We start from the raw sequence: 16121 nt of genomic DNA on the forward strand, positions 1-16121 counted from the left end.
CCTCCATTAATAAGCCAGTCATGTCAGAACACTGATGCTTACCTGAGTGTCTCATGGTGAATCAAAGGAGGCTTTTCACACCCTTCTCTGTGACTGTTTCATTGCTCCATTGTCCCACCCAGCACATCTCACCATGACAAAACCCTTCAGGTGGTTATGTTAATATTAAGAGCGAATACAGGTCCAGCCACAACACTATTCTTTGAAGCAGGGATGCATCACAAAGTCTACTGCAGACTGGCATGGTGAGGAGAATTATTGGCCTCAAGGAGGGAGGGTTTCACTAGATTACATACACATCTGTAATAGAGTACCTTTCGTCTGCTTATGCGAATCATGCCAGGAGTGAAATTATTACACTCATAGGATATTCAGTTCAACTTGTGCACTGCGGAACGGGAAGTTAAACAGCAGCTGGCTGGTTGTGTTACAGCATTCAGTCTCCCGAATAGACAGATGATGTCGTAGCAATTTAAACCCCTAAAGCCCAATGGCTATGAAATTTGATGCCGGGGTCTAATAACAATCCCTTAAATCATTACTTTAAAGGTAATTCAAGGTACAGTGCTGAACTCATATACCGTTGTAAATCTTAGACTCTTTGCACTTTGATGCAAAAAAACCCCATCTTGATCCATAAAACCACAAGATAACTAAAGAAATAAGGCAGTCCCCCCTCCCAAAGGAGGGCTGAAATTGACATCCCAGGTTAATAATTACAATATTTTATAATCCAAAAATGTCCACAACAAGACAAACGGCTGCTAATCCTTCTCTACTGGGATTTATGTAAACAAATTACCCTCTGAGACAAGACAAGTTCATCGACTCTTTGGAAAAGTCGATGAATTATTTTTCATTGAGCCGAACACCTTTTCAGGAACACCTGAACACAAGCCTTTCTGTAAAGGTAAATACAATTTCAAGCACCTAAAGTGGTGTCCTTCTAAATAAGCAATTTCTTGCCTTACAAAGCGAAAACACGATCTCTATCAGACATTCTAGTGCTGAGTAAATAACCTGAAAGCAACCAGGAAAAATCGACCTTCTCTATAATATATGGGCCCTGGCAGGAAACCCATTATATGTTGCAGTCACCTGATAGTCTCATATTCTTCAAGATCATTTTCGCAGCATTCAAAATTAGTTTACAGCTTCCTTTTAGCTGATAAAATCGCTGAGATATTCTATTCTATATTCTATAGATATTCTACAGCAACTTGGAGAAGTTCACAGTTTTGCGCGAGGTACAGCATTGCGAACATACCACGTATTGTTTATAAGGGCTTTGTTAATCAACGTATGCTAACTAAAGCCAAATCATGGCAAGCATGCGAAAGAGGAAGATTTTGAAGGAATTGGAGAGAGTAGCGACCGTTGCTCTGAGTAATTGACTGATGCTCTCCAGGTACTGAGAGAAAGTGAATCATAATCTTCTGAATAATAATTATTTTGAATAATAACTCACCTGACGAGGAAAACCTGTTTATCATATCTGAGGGCTGAGTAAAAACTTACCCAACAGAAAATGACTCTACCAGTGTTGGGAAATAGGATTTTTATACAGGACCTTTTCAAAATTAAATTTAACACCTCACTTTCATGTTTTGTTGAACTTTTCAACATTAGAAGCCATTTGCTGGTACATTACGGAGGCATCTCTAATGACTGCCAGAAAGGCTTTAAAAAAATCCAAAAGGACAAAAGTAGTCTGTGTGCTTGCAAAGCTAGCCACATCCTGTAAACAAAAGCTGTTTGAAATCCAAATACCAAGCTAAGAAATTCAGCAGGATTGTGTTAAACCCTTCGTGGCTTGACATTTCTTATCAGAAATTTAAGACCAAGGTTTAACAGTCTTAGACCGTAGACAGCAGAAGCAAAATGTGAGCAAGACCTTAAGAATATAGGTGAGAGTTTCTAGAAGATAAAAGAACAGAATTTGCATGTGTGCTATATTGAGGAACGTATGCAAAATTCCCACCTTGTCTGTCAGTGGCCTGTGCTTCGGGAAATTAAAAGTAGCTGTGGGCGTTGGTATAGGCCCATTCAACTTTATTTTCCTTGCAATACAGTATAGCTGTCACTAGAGGGAAGAGACAGATGAGTGTGTGGGAGCCAAAATGAATGGGAAATCGACCTTAAAAGCTCTTGTTGAATAAATTCCCTGTGATGACCTCATTTCATTGTCCATTGATGTAGAAATAATGATAACATAATATTGACAGATCTTCCTTACAGGACAGGATTTTTCGAGAGCAAAGACACTAGCACTGTGCTACCTTGGCTGAGCATGGTCATGAATTATAAGTAGTATATTTCAACATTACACTGTAGTTCTGCAAACATCCAATCAGCTACATTCACAGTAAATTAATATTAATCTGATAACAGTGTAAAATACAAGCATGACAAACCTTTCACTTTGTAAACAAATATTCTTAGGTGAGAGAGAGAGAAAGAGAGAGAGAGAGAGAGACAGAGACAGACAAAACAGGCTTTCCCCTCAAGAACTGTTGAGTACTTCAAATATACTGCAAATACTTGCCACCTCATTTTTCTCCTGTCTTGACCCCTCTTTTAGGTGATATGCCCTAATTCCCATACCTCTTCAGAAGTATATGCTTCTGAAATATTGATTAATCTCATTGATTAACAACAAACATGATTTATAAATGGAAAATAATGAGAACACACATATTGTGATGCATTTCCACACCAACCACACCAGCAGTAATATTTATCATTTTAAATGGTAATTGTCTTATTATCGCTACACCCATTCATAATAATAAAAACAGCAAAAATGGCAATGCCTTTAGTGGCCTCGCCGGCCCATGGAAAGCTGTGTCTTTGGAATGCAGGACCAGGGCTGTAGTGGAGGGTAAACGCACGTAAATGCCATTCATCCACCTTAAACTTTAAAAGGAGGCGGAGCGTTTACTCGCCTATATACCATTAAAGAGTGTTGATTAGCCATTCAAATTGCTGCGGTTTTCCACAAAGTAACTGCAATGCATTTTTCTTATAGGTTTTCTACATGACTTAACTTTAAGGTAAGGTAAGGTAATCTTTATTATCCCCGAGGGGCAATTTGTTGCACAGGCAGCAGTAAATACGATCATCATCAACAATCAACACACAAAAAATTCACACAAGAAACAATTCATACTTTATTGTATGAGAGCAACATATCATCACTGTGCCCCGCCACTCTACAAAAAAAAGTATACGTCACTCATGCTCAGCATGCACTGGGCTATATATTTAAGCAATAAGGGGCAAGAGGCGGAGCTACATTGTGAATATAGCCACGGCTAAAGGGCGTTGTTAGGCACGATGCAAAGCATCTGTATATTAATCTGTTCCCCATAGTATTGTCTATGTAAATGGAATACAGACACCACATAATTTAGGGGATTTGTGTTATTTAACTGAGAAAATTGATATCGAAAAGCGATTGAATTAAGGAATTGGTTATGGGACGGGACTGAATTGAGGGAACAGTTATGGACAGAATTAATGAGTGAATTAATACGAGAAGACGGGAAACAAACGACATTAACTTATCCTGCAACGTGTCCGAACTGATCTGAAGAAGGGACTGATGGCAGCCCTGAGGTGAACAGTAATTAAACTGTCAATCTTAAAAGAGGGTCAGCTCATTTTTGAGCTGCAGTTAAACCAGCCATGCGAAGGTGAGCCCAGCCGATGTGCCAGCCACTTGTGCCAGGGTGGGAAATGCCCAGGACCAGAGTTAATCCACTTTTCTTTTTTTTTTTCTTACCACTACAGCACTGCAGATTTCTCATTTTCAAAATCTGTGTTTACCCTAATTCACTTGCATTCTAAGAAAAAAAACTATTTTTGTGATATTATGCTGACTCACCATAACGGCACAATATGGTGCCATTCCGCATTACGGTGGCAAAAAAAAAAAAAAAAAAAACACAATTATGTAAATATTTTTCTTTTTAAAATCAATATTACAGCAAGACTAAGTACATAAGAAGGAGAGCACAGGCTTCACATAAACACACAGATGGTGATGTAATGGGCCTGTCTGCCCCCTTCCCAGTACGATTTCAAAAATATTTTTTCATAATGGCACCAGCATGCCCAATAGAGCAATTTGGGTGAACATTTCCCCCTGCAATTATCGGATATTGCAATGAATCCTTTTCAAACAGTATACGTCTATGTAAATAATCTGAGCATGTGGCTGAGTGGATTCTGGTTAGTTCTTTTACACATACTTTTACATAACCGACGGTCGTGTTTTTCTGCACTTAAAATTGCATTCTTCAATTTCCCCCTCAGGAATCAATACCATACTCATGAATTCTTATGAATTCACTCATGAATACCTCTTTTACGTTGGGGTATCTTCACAGTGTAGTGGAGCGCGTCTCACTCTCCATCTTGTCCCACAGTGCCCACTCAGTCAGTATTTTTAGGCAAGCCATGACTTTCCTTGCTGCCCTTAACTGTCAAGCAGCCTTCCCTGTGGTCTTGGTCTGGATTAGCATCGGCCTCGAATTTGACAGCAAATGGATATTCGGCCCATGTGCGCTGAAGCCTGTCCCAGCCTGAAAGCACTTGCATGTATTTTGTTTTAGTTATGTCAATCCTGTTGTCTCACCTCCAAAAACCTTCCGAGGCACTCAAGGCATCTGGCTCTCATTTTGCTCCTGATAAACAAATCTGAGTTTGGTTATGAGACCTGTTTTTGTTTGTTTTAACATTTGCTTTATCCAAATTTGTGTCTGGTTAGACACACTTACACTGTCGTGCTTATTGATTGCGAGCTATCCTATACGATGTGTGCACTTGTAATTACATTTTCTGAAATGTATGGGTCATGGCAGATTGATTTTTTTAAGTACTCAGCATTTGAAACTTTTCTTTACAGTTTTCAAGGATTTCTCCCCAATTTGGAATGCCTAATCATGCTCACGCTGCCACACTCATTACAACATACATATTCAATTTGCAAAAACAAAGGCAATCGTGTGTGCTTGTTGCCACTACTTCTTCTAGCATCATGGTCAACAAGTCGGGTTTGCACAGGCATGTCGGAGGAGGCCGCTTTCACGTGCAGCTCAACGCGATCACTCAATCAACCAGCAGGCATCACTGGTTCACTGATACATCATCATCCGAGCCAGCCAAAACCCACCCTCTGAGCCACAGTTCACACCGGAATGGTCCAGATTATTATTAATTTTTTTTTGGAAATGTGTTGTTATGGGATACCGGCCAAATTCTGAATCGTATACATTTGTATACATCTGCACAATAAATACGGTATGTATATACTATCGTGGTATCCGTTTCCTCTTCCAGGGTACATTGCCCTCTTGTGTGCAGCAGAGCGCTTTTTTTTCCTTTTGCATTTAGAAAACCTTGCTGAATGCATTTTATGATTTGTTTAAAAGATGCAGTATTTATTCCCTAACTCCCGAACAGATTTTATCACAGCTTTATACAAACCAAACAGTGATACTGACAAGGATTTTCTTGCATGGAGTTGTATATCAAACCTTGTAATTCAGTATTTAATTTCTTGTCATGTTGAAGGTCATTTCAAGGTAAGCTGTTTTCCGAATGCGGCTGCCATTTTTGGCAGAGACACTTGGATCTTTTTTAGGCCTGGTGCTAGAGCCCAGTTAATGTTCTGTGAAACTGGATTCCATTGTTCCCTTGGAAGAGTTAAAACAAAGGTCTTAATCCAACCCATCAACATTCTAGCTCAGAAAGCATGCTGCAACAAATATCTCTATTAATGGGTGTTCACTTGCTGGCTAGTTTGTAAAACAACTAACTGTAGATACCAGATTATGTTTCTATGAATAACTACGTACACAGGTTGACAATGTAAGAAGGATATGGGTGGGGTGGGGTGGGGTGGGGAAAGGGGAAGGGGTTCAATTTTGAACTACCACACTCCTCACTTCACTCAATCCAGGGTTATTCCACTCACTTGAGAAGTCCAAGTTCTTGTGAGGTCACGTGAAGTGTTCCGCTTGAGCTGAGAGATTAAAGGGAAGCGTGTAACGTTTGAATTGGAACAAGGCCCGGGTCATTTAGGGCGCTTCTGTCCCACTGAGCCAAAAATGGAGCTGAGTATTGTTACAACAGCTCTCTTACCTGAAGAATGTAATTACTCAATAGCGTGAAGTTGCTGAGACACCTGTTGAAGCCTAGCCTGCATACTTGGCTGCATGCCATTGGCAGCAGTAACCCAAGCTCACATGCAAGGGCGCATCTGTCCTACTGCAGACTACCGTGTATCCAATACCTTATTTGCACGGTGTATAGTTAGTTTATTACACATTAATATACATGTAGCAAAATGTCCAATACTAACTAACTATAGCAGTGTTCATGAGTCCTGTGGGGATCAAATATTCTATATCAGAATATTTAATATCAAATATTGAGTGTTAAAACAATCTGATATTGTTCTAACACTCAATATTTTACTGGTTACAGACAAACATTTTAAAGAAAATATCCTGTTATTGATTTCTGCTTCAAGGGCATGGTGTTCAAAGCACAACTTTGGAAGCATTCCACTTCTGCTTTGTGCTGAATTAATACTTTCAGATTAGTAATATTCACATTTGACTGTATCAGTCTTATTAAATAAGAAAGGAATGTAGTAAGAAACCAACATGATCACAAAAGGAAGCTGAAATTACTGGACAGAATAGGAACAAAATCCCTTCAATTCAGTTGGATCACTGATAATCTATAATTGGTCAAATAACTCACTCTGGGCAAGCCCATATATATAATTTCTTTTTACAACTTACACTGCACTTGTGTGTCTCAGTTACCCAGTTCAGAAACATGCTGATTTTATTAGCGTCTAGAAGGATGTTTCTCTCTGGCAGTAAATGCATTGACAGTGGAGCCCATGCCAATAATGCTATAGACAACTCCATTTGTCTAAAGAGCTAAGCAATAAGTGCACCAAATGTACAGAGGAATATAAAATCTTTTAAAATCATTTTAAATGGCCTATGCATAAAGTGATTTTTTGCATGCAGGACAAAAAGTGTACAGTGCAGCTTGAGTGGTGGCTCACAGGCCTGGTAACATAACTCAGCCATTGGCACTCTCAGCACATTGCTGGAAGTCAGTCTTTATTTCTTTATGACAAGTGAACCATCACTCTTTTCCCCCGCAAAGGTCTGTGATTGTTGGAAAAGCTGACAACTCCCCAACAGAGAAGGTGATAACAGGATAGACTAGTATCTGCAACCTTAACGGCTGGCTCTTCATTTACATGCAAAGAATGCCTATATGCATCTGTGGCATTCTTCCTTTGCTTGAACAGTATGCATTTTTTAGTGAAATAACTGTCAATGATTTGTCAACTGCAGGAAAAAATGTAAGTATGTAAGAATTCACTACAGAATGGGAAAAACAGTGAGCTATAAAAAGGCAAGTGACCTTGGTATTTGTCTACTGGCCTGAGCCTTCATACTCCATTTAGCTTCTTTTGACAACATTACCAGTGGAGAGTGGTTGTGCATGTAATTACGTTACATGTATTTCAAATGCAAAAACAGCATGAGTATGTCGCATTTTGACATGCAAATCACATGCAATCTGACAGTCGCATCGGCAGATATCAGATTCCTATTGGATTTATTTCCATATATGAATGTGGCCCAAAACGAATCAGAAAATATCCGACTCCATGTGCTTTTCTCCTGTTTACACGTTCATAATACACATCTGATCTGTGCCGTGTGTGCAAAAAATTGGAATTGGGTCACTTTTACCGGGCGGTGTAAACTTAGTCTTTGTTTGCACCGTAGAAGTACCGGCTTCTCTTTGTTTGTTATTCCCTCTCTACATCTGACTGTCTCCTGCTCTCACTCTGATGTGAATTACTGGCTGGGATGGCCCACTCTAATGTCCCTCAGTCTGCTGTGCCTGTCAGTCCCAATGACTCAGGTGATCTTCTGTCTCAATTTATGTTGACATCCACCTCACTTACTTTATGTTCGACTGAGTGTTTGTGTGTGTGTGTGTGTGTGTGTGAGTGTTTGACCAATGAGCTCTGTGTGTTTGACTCAGTTCCTTCTTTTTTGTTAAACTCTGTGTGTGTGTGTGTGTGCTTTACCAACTTCTGTCTTCAAGTTTGACTGAGTGTGTGTATGTGTGTGTGTGTGTGTTTGACTCACTTCTTTATGTTTGACTGAGTGTGTGTATGTGCGTGGAAGGACAGAGGGTGGGATCCTTCTCTGGAAATCGCCGGACTTCTGCTTCTGTGTTATGATTATGCATGCCTTCTCTGGCTGACAGGACAGCTGTGACTCATGAAGAGGTATTTACAGAGCGTTCTGAGGCAGTTCAGAGCCTCAGACACTGTACCATCCAGTCAAAGCCATGGATTTACACACCCATCCTATGGGCTGTTGCTGTGGCGATCAGATCAGAACTCAGTTCTGAGAACTTAAGACATAACTTTGGCTGTGTCTCAATTGTGAGGCCACAACCTCTAGTGGATGTATTCTCAATGGGACTGTCCTACGTACTGTAGACCAGAAGGCTAGACTGATTTGGAACAACAGCTGAAATGAAACAGCCTATGAAGGAATCACGTTTGCATCAGAGAGTTCCTGCCCACAACATCACCAGAACAAAACAACCAGCATGTCAGAAGCCAGTGAGAGAATCACAAGAAAGTAAAACATCATCACCAACTGAACAAAATCACATCCATTCAAGGTACATAGAATGTCGCCCTGTGTATTGAACGTTGAGGTACATGGAATAGTGATCAGACTGTTTGATCGGAACTACTTCTTCCAGGCAACCTGTGCACAAAGAAATATGAGGCTGCAAAAGATGCACCTGGTGCATCTTTCAAAATCAGCCAAAAGTGATTAGGCTACATGCAAACTAAGGAAAGTAAATGCTTGATTGCATTGTTCACTAGCTCATATTCAAAGCTGCTCTGGTCTAATCTCTTCAATCACTTGGCTGTCACTTGGGTGCAGTCAGGGGGATCAGAAATAATGCTGGCCTGGTTGGTTTGCAGAGTTCAGCCCTGCTTCTTGATAGTGCCATCAAGTTGTGGTCTTTGCCGAGACACAAAGGCGCAGTGTTCCGACAGTAAATTTGTCTCCCTGAGGACCTGTACCAGTTAAGCCCTTGGCTACTCACCACACATGCTCAATCATTTAGGAAATAAACCGTTTTTTTTTTCTTCTCCTTCAGCCCAGCAGTTGCCCATCTTCTCTGTGTGCTCATTCATCAGGGAAATCAGCCACACATCCCATCTACCTCAGATCAAGGAACGGACTCCTGATTCTGGGTCATTTGCTGCATGCTATGACGGTTTATTGAATCAAAGCAAAGCCGGCGTCTTCTCACCCGGCAGGCGCTAAACATACCCCTTACAGCTGTCTGTGAAAGGAAGAAGGAAGTGGAGACACAGAAACTTTTAATTGGTAGTCTCTTGGCTTCAATTACAAGCTCAGCTAATGAGAGCTTGGGTTATAGACCATATTAATGTAATTAAACCTTTTCCATGAGGTATGTTAAACACTTACTTCCTAATAATCTGCAGCCTGCTGTTTCTAAAAAGATCTCTCTCCCGCTTCATGTAGAGACAAATTCCATTAATAGTACTGGTACATAAAAACATGCAAGCTTTGCTTGCTAGTTAATAGACACAACACTGATAGACAGCTCTTAAGAGGTCTTCGCAGTCATGAGTAAACTCAACAAAATTCCTGGAAATGCTACGGTAGACAGCCTTGAGAAATGATGCAAAAAAAAAGACAAATATTCTGCTGGTTTTTTAATGCAGGGATCATTTAGGCGAATCCCACCCCCAACTGTACACCCCGGTTCACTTCAGGTTGACCTTTGTATTTGAGACTGGTTGTTGAAACAACAGATATCGAGTTTCGAAATCACTGTTTTAATACGGAACTGAACAGTCCTGAGATAATTTCAAGGGGAAGCATTCAAGGGGAAGCTGCTAGCCTATAGTTTTCTGCCATCATTGTAAATCTACATCTGCAGCGTCCAGCGTTTGGCAAGAAAGAGGAAAAACTTCTACCCACCCAGGCGTCACTCCCAGTTTGCTGTGAAAAGGGCTCACTGCACACACACCAGCATCGAGAGCCCTCTTTTAAACGGCAGGTTCTGCAGCACTGCACTCCTCTGTATGGATGAAAAATCTCATCTTGCCAAACTGGGGACAAAGATTGTGTCCTCTGTGCGCCAGCATATATATGAGAGAACAACCCCCTGATGCCCTGTGTGAAATTCTGTGAAACTCAAAAAAGCCCTCCGAGACACAGCAGAGGAACAGAGAATAATTCCTCTTTATTTCCTGCCCAGACACTACTTATCGTCTCATCAAACTGCACCACTCAAAAAGCAGGATGTCAAGCCTGCTTTGATGTGCACTGGGACGAGCATTATGAAAACACATTTGCAAGTCTGTTTATCTCGTAAATGGCCAATATCTACAGCCAGCTGCTCGCCGCGTTTCTGGTTGAAGGTAATGAGGTTCCCTGGATCTTTATCAGTTAAGCTCGAGTGGGGAAACAAATCATGCCAATGCGGTGTCAATAGAGGACGGCTGCGTCCAGCTTCGGATCGCAACCGTCACCGGCGGTGTGTGCGGTTGCCATGGCGACTCAGGTGAAAAAGAATAAGAGCGCGCAGTCGACGGATGCCCTTTTCGATGCGCATGCACGCCGGCTGACTTACCTGATTGGTGTTTACGAGACTGAGACTCTGCTCTCTCCGTATCATGTTGTGTCTGTGCCGTTCGTGCTAGGAGGATGTAAAAAATTCAACAGCCCCTCGCTGTTATGCCACTGAGCTGCTCAATGCCCTGAATTTCAATTACCAAAGCTCTCGTTTTAGCACTGAGGGCTAAGACAGCAAGCATACTTCCCCCTCTGCTTAGCCAATGTTGAACTTATATGATGACAGAGAAACACAGAGCAAAATATATAAGAGGCTGTCTAGTATTTCAACAGCAAATGCAGTAGGCTTGTTTCTTGCACAGCCCTGTTCCAGAATGTTCCGCCTCTTTCTTTAGGCTAGCAACCGCCGGGGGACGAGTGATACGACAATGCCAGTTTTTACAGGGCAGTTTCTCTCTACTGCAAAGTGCTCAGTCCCACCAGATGCCATAAATCCTTACCCAACAGCCAGATACTTCAGTTATCCCTGGGGCTAAGCCGTCAGGAAAATGGTGCCAGACGTATTTCCATCCATCGGCTGAGGCCATTTTATTTCACTTCAGCTTCAGTAAACATTTACAGTCTATAGCTTGATCTCAACAAATGGCATCACACCTGCTTGACCCGGAACCCAGAACAATGTAGGGGGATCTACAGTACCAAACCACTCAAAAATTCACCACTCAGATCAGTAATGTAGTCTTGTTTGCTTGCTTGTTTGCCCTAAATGAACTAAGCCAAATCATACAAGATCTTATTCATACTGAAAGGGGATTTGGTGAGGGAGATAAGAATTGTAACTACAAAATGCAACCTTTACTTTATGATGCGTGCATTGAGCTTGTTTGTCAGTTTCTATTCTATTTTTAGTAGAATGAGAAAAACGTATCTGAATAAATGGGCTGCGGCGACTGGATTGTGGAGAAATATGGAAATTTCAAAATAGCTCTGATGTATCCAAAGTCAGACTGGCCTTAAATCTGGCTGCATAAAAGCGGAGTAAACTTTGCTGGTAGACATTCGAGATAAGAATGTGACCTGAAAAGATTCTTTGACAGTACCTGTTATCATATGCCATAAAGAGTAATATAATGGATTAATGACATGATTGCTTGCCAAGAGTATGGAGCACGGTAGCTATGGTTTAACAGGCCCACAAATCGTGAATCTATGACGTAAGGCCTGAGGAGAGGCTGTGGTTTTAATTATAAGAGAATGCCATAACTCTTAAAAGCAGATTGCATAACCTACAAACATGCCGTTACTAAGCAGCCACCGCTACATGAGAATTTAGCATATTGATTTTGGAGGTGTATAATGCAGCCACTGCAGAACCATTTTGAGGCAACACTTCAAAGACAGCAAATATGTACCTGTATGTCAGATAAATATTCAGCTTAAATTTTTTAATGAGGATGGCTACTCCCCAATAAAAGTTTTAATGGCTGCTTGTTGGAAAAAAAGAACGCCACCAGGAGTTAATGAGAGCCTACTGACTGAGTCTTTCCTTTCTGCATTTCATTAGAGGTTAAGTGATGATATCATACGTCTACTGCAGTGCAGAAATGTGACTGCTGGTCACTGGTCTTTTACATGAAAACTGTTATTTCTCTACAAAGTAGCCACAGCAATGGGCAATCGAAGGGAGAGATCCTGCTATTACTATATAAGACCATCGTGATCATATTAATATGTAAATAAATACAGTATAATGTAAGTATATTCAAATAAAATACTGTTACTGGTCTGACAGTCCATATGAGAGATGTCCCTATTTCTCTCCAATGCAAGATCTGGGTTGATTTACTACTATCAGGGAATTGCCTCTCCATTGATTTTCATCATCTACTCCCAGTTAAAACACTACAAATGGTAAAGTAGCACACTGGTAAGATAACAGTGCTGATAAAAGCATTCTCCATGTTCACATCATCTCTTTCAACAACCTAGCCCTGTTGCTTACTGTCTGTGTCCCTGGCTGACCGACATGTACTAGTGGCTGGTAAATAGCTTGTTTGGATTCAACTGCAAAGCAAAACTGATCCCGCTTTCTGAATCCCAGTGATGAAATCTTGCATACAGGCCAATAGATCGGTATAAACTAAATGTACAGCAGGAGTATATCTCCACACGCTCCCACTGCAGGGAAAGGGGCTGCCCATGGAGGAAACTCATACTGTGTAGGAAAGAGATACTGTTAAACAGCACTGAAACAAATCAGTAAAATGCAGAGACCAATTAATAGTCAGGGTCTCCACTTTTGCTTATGCTGCAAATCCAATGGCTTTACAAGCCATTAAAGGTCTCATTCCACCAGGTTCAATGGCCCACTTTATGTTGGAGACCTTCAATGAAGGTACGTGATGGCTTAAATGTTCCTGAAAGGGGCGGTTGTTTCAGGATGAGATCTTGAAGTCTCAACTGAAACCCTAGCCATTTTCAACAGAATGCAAATACTGAGCCAAGAACACTTTACAAGGGCACGATCAATATGAAATGTGGGCCTAAAGATTTTCAGATGATCACAAAAAGCACTCAATTCAGGGGCCCTAGCATATTCTGTCATAATTTTTTTTTCCTCAAGAACTTTCTGTTGATATCAAAATTTGAGGAACTCTTAAGGGTTTCTAAGGAGTGTGAGACTGAATATTGTGTTTTGGGGAATTTTTCACCACAACCCATTACTTTAACTACACTCAACGAAAAATGAGAATTTCCAGAGTGGCAATTCTTCTTCTAGCTGCTTATGGCTAAATCCATTATTCATAATCCTAGCCCCACTCCACAGAGGCCTGTTTCTAATGGCACCCTTCCTAGCACTTAGAAGACAGGAGGGGGATGAGAGACAGCTTGCATCACATATTCAAAAAAAAGAACATAAACTTTAAATTTTAATATTTCCAGAGTGGGAGCGTAAATGAGCTCGCTTTGACATTGGGGGATAATCAAGAGCAAATATATCGTGGAACAGATGGGGAGAGCTCTTTGAAGCACTTCCACCTCCTGTCTTGTGGAGCTTAGCGCCGACTGCGAGGGCACAGCTTCACTGCACCTCTCCTGCCACCGGGGGAGAGCCACTCTGCCGGGGGGCCGTGTCTCACTGGAGGTGAGGTCAAACTTCGCTTTGTCTCGTTTCAGTGCTCGCAGAAGGCCTGCGGAAGGTGACTGACAGGCCACAACAGCCAAGCCCCTCCCTCCCCCAACAGAAACTCCATACGACACAGTCTTCAACCACTGAATAAAACGGGAAGACCAAATGCAAGGCAAGAGACCACAAAGGAAACAGGCATTTAACAAGTATATTCACACATTCACTTTTCTCTTCTTCCCTTTTTTGATTGGGTAATACTGTACATCCTCCCCGCTCTACTTTCTTAGCCAGAGACCTTTCAAGCCAAGCCTTAACCACTTTCCACTGTAAATGTTTCCTGGCAATAGTGCACATTTTCTGTTATTTTGACACACTATTAGCATCAAGGCTAAAAGTCAGTGTTTTGGCCTTACGTTAATTCACACTCTAGCATTGTTCTTATTGCTTTTCTTAGCATGAAAAATTGTGTGTATCAATGCATTCTCTCTTAGGGAGCCAATGAGCTGGACAGCATAGATCCATAGCTGTAGAGAATCACATCATTAGAACACACCTCAATCCAAGCAGTCTCAACACTTACAACATCTGCGCGCCGTTTTTGCTGACAATAGAATTTTTCCAATAGGGACTTGCTTCCATTCAGCCGGAAGAGCTATTAGTGAGGTCGGGCATTGATTGGCTACTTAGGCCTGGCTCGTAGTTGGCTTTCCATTTAATCTCAAAGGTGTTGGATGGGGTCGAGGTCAGGCCTCTGTGCAGACCAGTCAAGTTATCCACACCAATCTCAACAAAATCACATCTATATGGACCTCACTGTGTGAACCTGATGGTTTCCTGCTCTGCTTTCAACGTGTAACTCGCATTTTCTAGATGAATGACGTCACGTTGTTGAAATCCACATCAAAGCGTAGCAGGCATTTCTTGATGCCATCCACAACTGAGCAGGAACTTACAGCAGCAGGGTATAACATGCCAGCAAGGAGCAATTCCAAATTTTAGGCAACTGATTTTTCCTTTCAAAAACAAATAAGACAAGCATGCAAAACATATCTGCCGCTGTCGCTGCCATCTGTTGACTCATCTGTGACCACCGATATGCTGTCAGCTGACTCCACCAGCATTATATTTTCTTTATGTGCGTTAGTAAAAACTTTAATTTGGTTTTCTTTTGTGTGGGCATGATCACTTGCAGCTTCCCACCATTGTTGAGGCCTACATGTGTCAACTGGCTTTTTAATGAGCTGGTGCCTTAATTGAGGATCAACTGGTTGCTATTTAACTCATTTGTGAACTTGCAGGTTCTTTTTTTTAAAAAAAGCACTTGTGACTTGCGCAGTGTGGCTCCTTTTTAACGCACTGAGGACTTCTTTCGATTCTGCAAATAAATTGCTGCTCAAGCGAATTTTGATTTTGGTCTTTTTTGAAAAAAAATTTCCTTTATTTTCAATTTCCTCCTGCTCCTGTTGCTCAAGGTAGTTTCATTATATGCTTGCACAGCAGGACAATATCTATGACTATGCTTATATAATAAAGCAAAATCAGATTAATGCATTTGAAAAACAGTTCATTCAGAATATATTTTGAAAGATGACGATAATGTAATAGTTTTGTTTTTGTTAGAATGCATTTGCATGCATAATTCCACATGCCCACTGTGCACAAGCTGGTGACAACAATGGTGTTAATTTGGAGTTCCACACATATTTTAAAATCTCACTGACAAAACACCACAGAAAACACTTCTTAATGAGGAAGCTTAATTAGCTATTCTTCAAATTGATTTCCGTGACAGCTTCTTAACCGGTAATGAAAAATGCATTCAATGAATGTAGAGTTTCTGGTTGCAATTAACAAGAAAATCTATAGCTGAAAGCAGGTACATCAGCAACATAATCCATTTTCATCTAATTATGATGTAAATCAGGAAAAAGCTGAAAATCCTTAGAAAATGTTCAGAATTAAATTATCCTGCATTCCAAAATTATTCGGAGTAATATTTTTGATAATCAGCCCTCTTTAGTAGTGTTCCTTATCATGCCTTTGAGAGTAGTTTATCTTTATAATTTAATAAATACATTTTACTCTTTGGTTCGGCATATGTGAATGAACTTTAAAAGGTCCATAACAAATTATATCTATAGTCAAATGAAATTGGTTGCTAATCTCACTGATCAGCATATTTTAGACCTCTGTAACTTTCTGACCTTTGTAACTTTGATTTACACAGAAAGGTTTCTTCCCATCCAAAATTCCATTATAGCTCCTGAGTCTTATCAAAAATGCTGGAAATGAAAAATGTTTTC

The 16121-nt window shown here is 40.8% G+C and overlaps 1 protein-coding gene across 2 annotated transcripts in view; it reads right to left on the minus strand.

The window, feature by feature from the left end:
• The window catches only part of LOC135252482 (divergent protein kinase domain 1A-like), a 34341-nt gene that overhangs the window by 5124 nt on the left and 13096 nt on the right, over nt 1-16121 (minus strand). The gene's annotated exons all lie outside the window — the stretch shown is intronic.

The sequence above is a fragment of the Anguilla rostrata genome, chromosome 4 (genome assembly GCF_018555375.3).
Source record: "Anguilla rostrata isolate EN2019 chromosome 4, ASM1855537v3, whole genome shotgun sequence".
Taxonomy (NCBI): domain Eukaryota; kingdom Metazoa; phylum Chordata; class Actinopteri; order Anguilliformes; family Anguillidae; genus Anguilla; species Anguilla rostrata.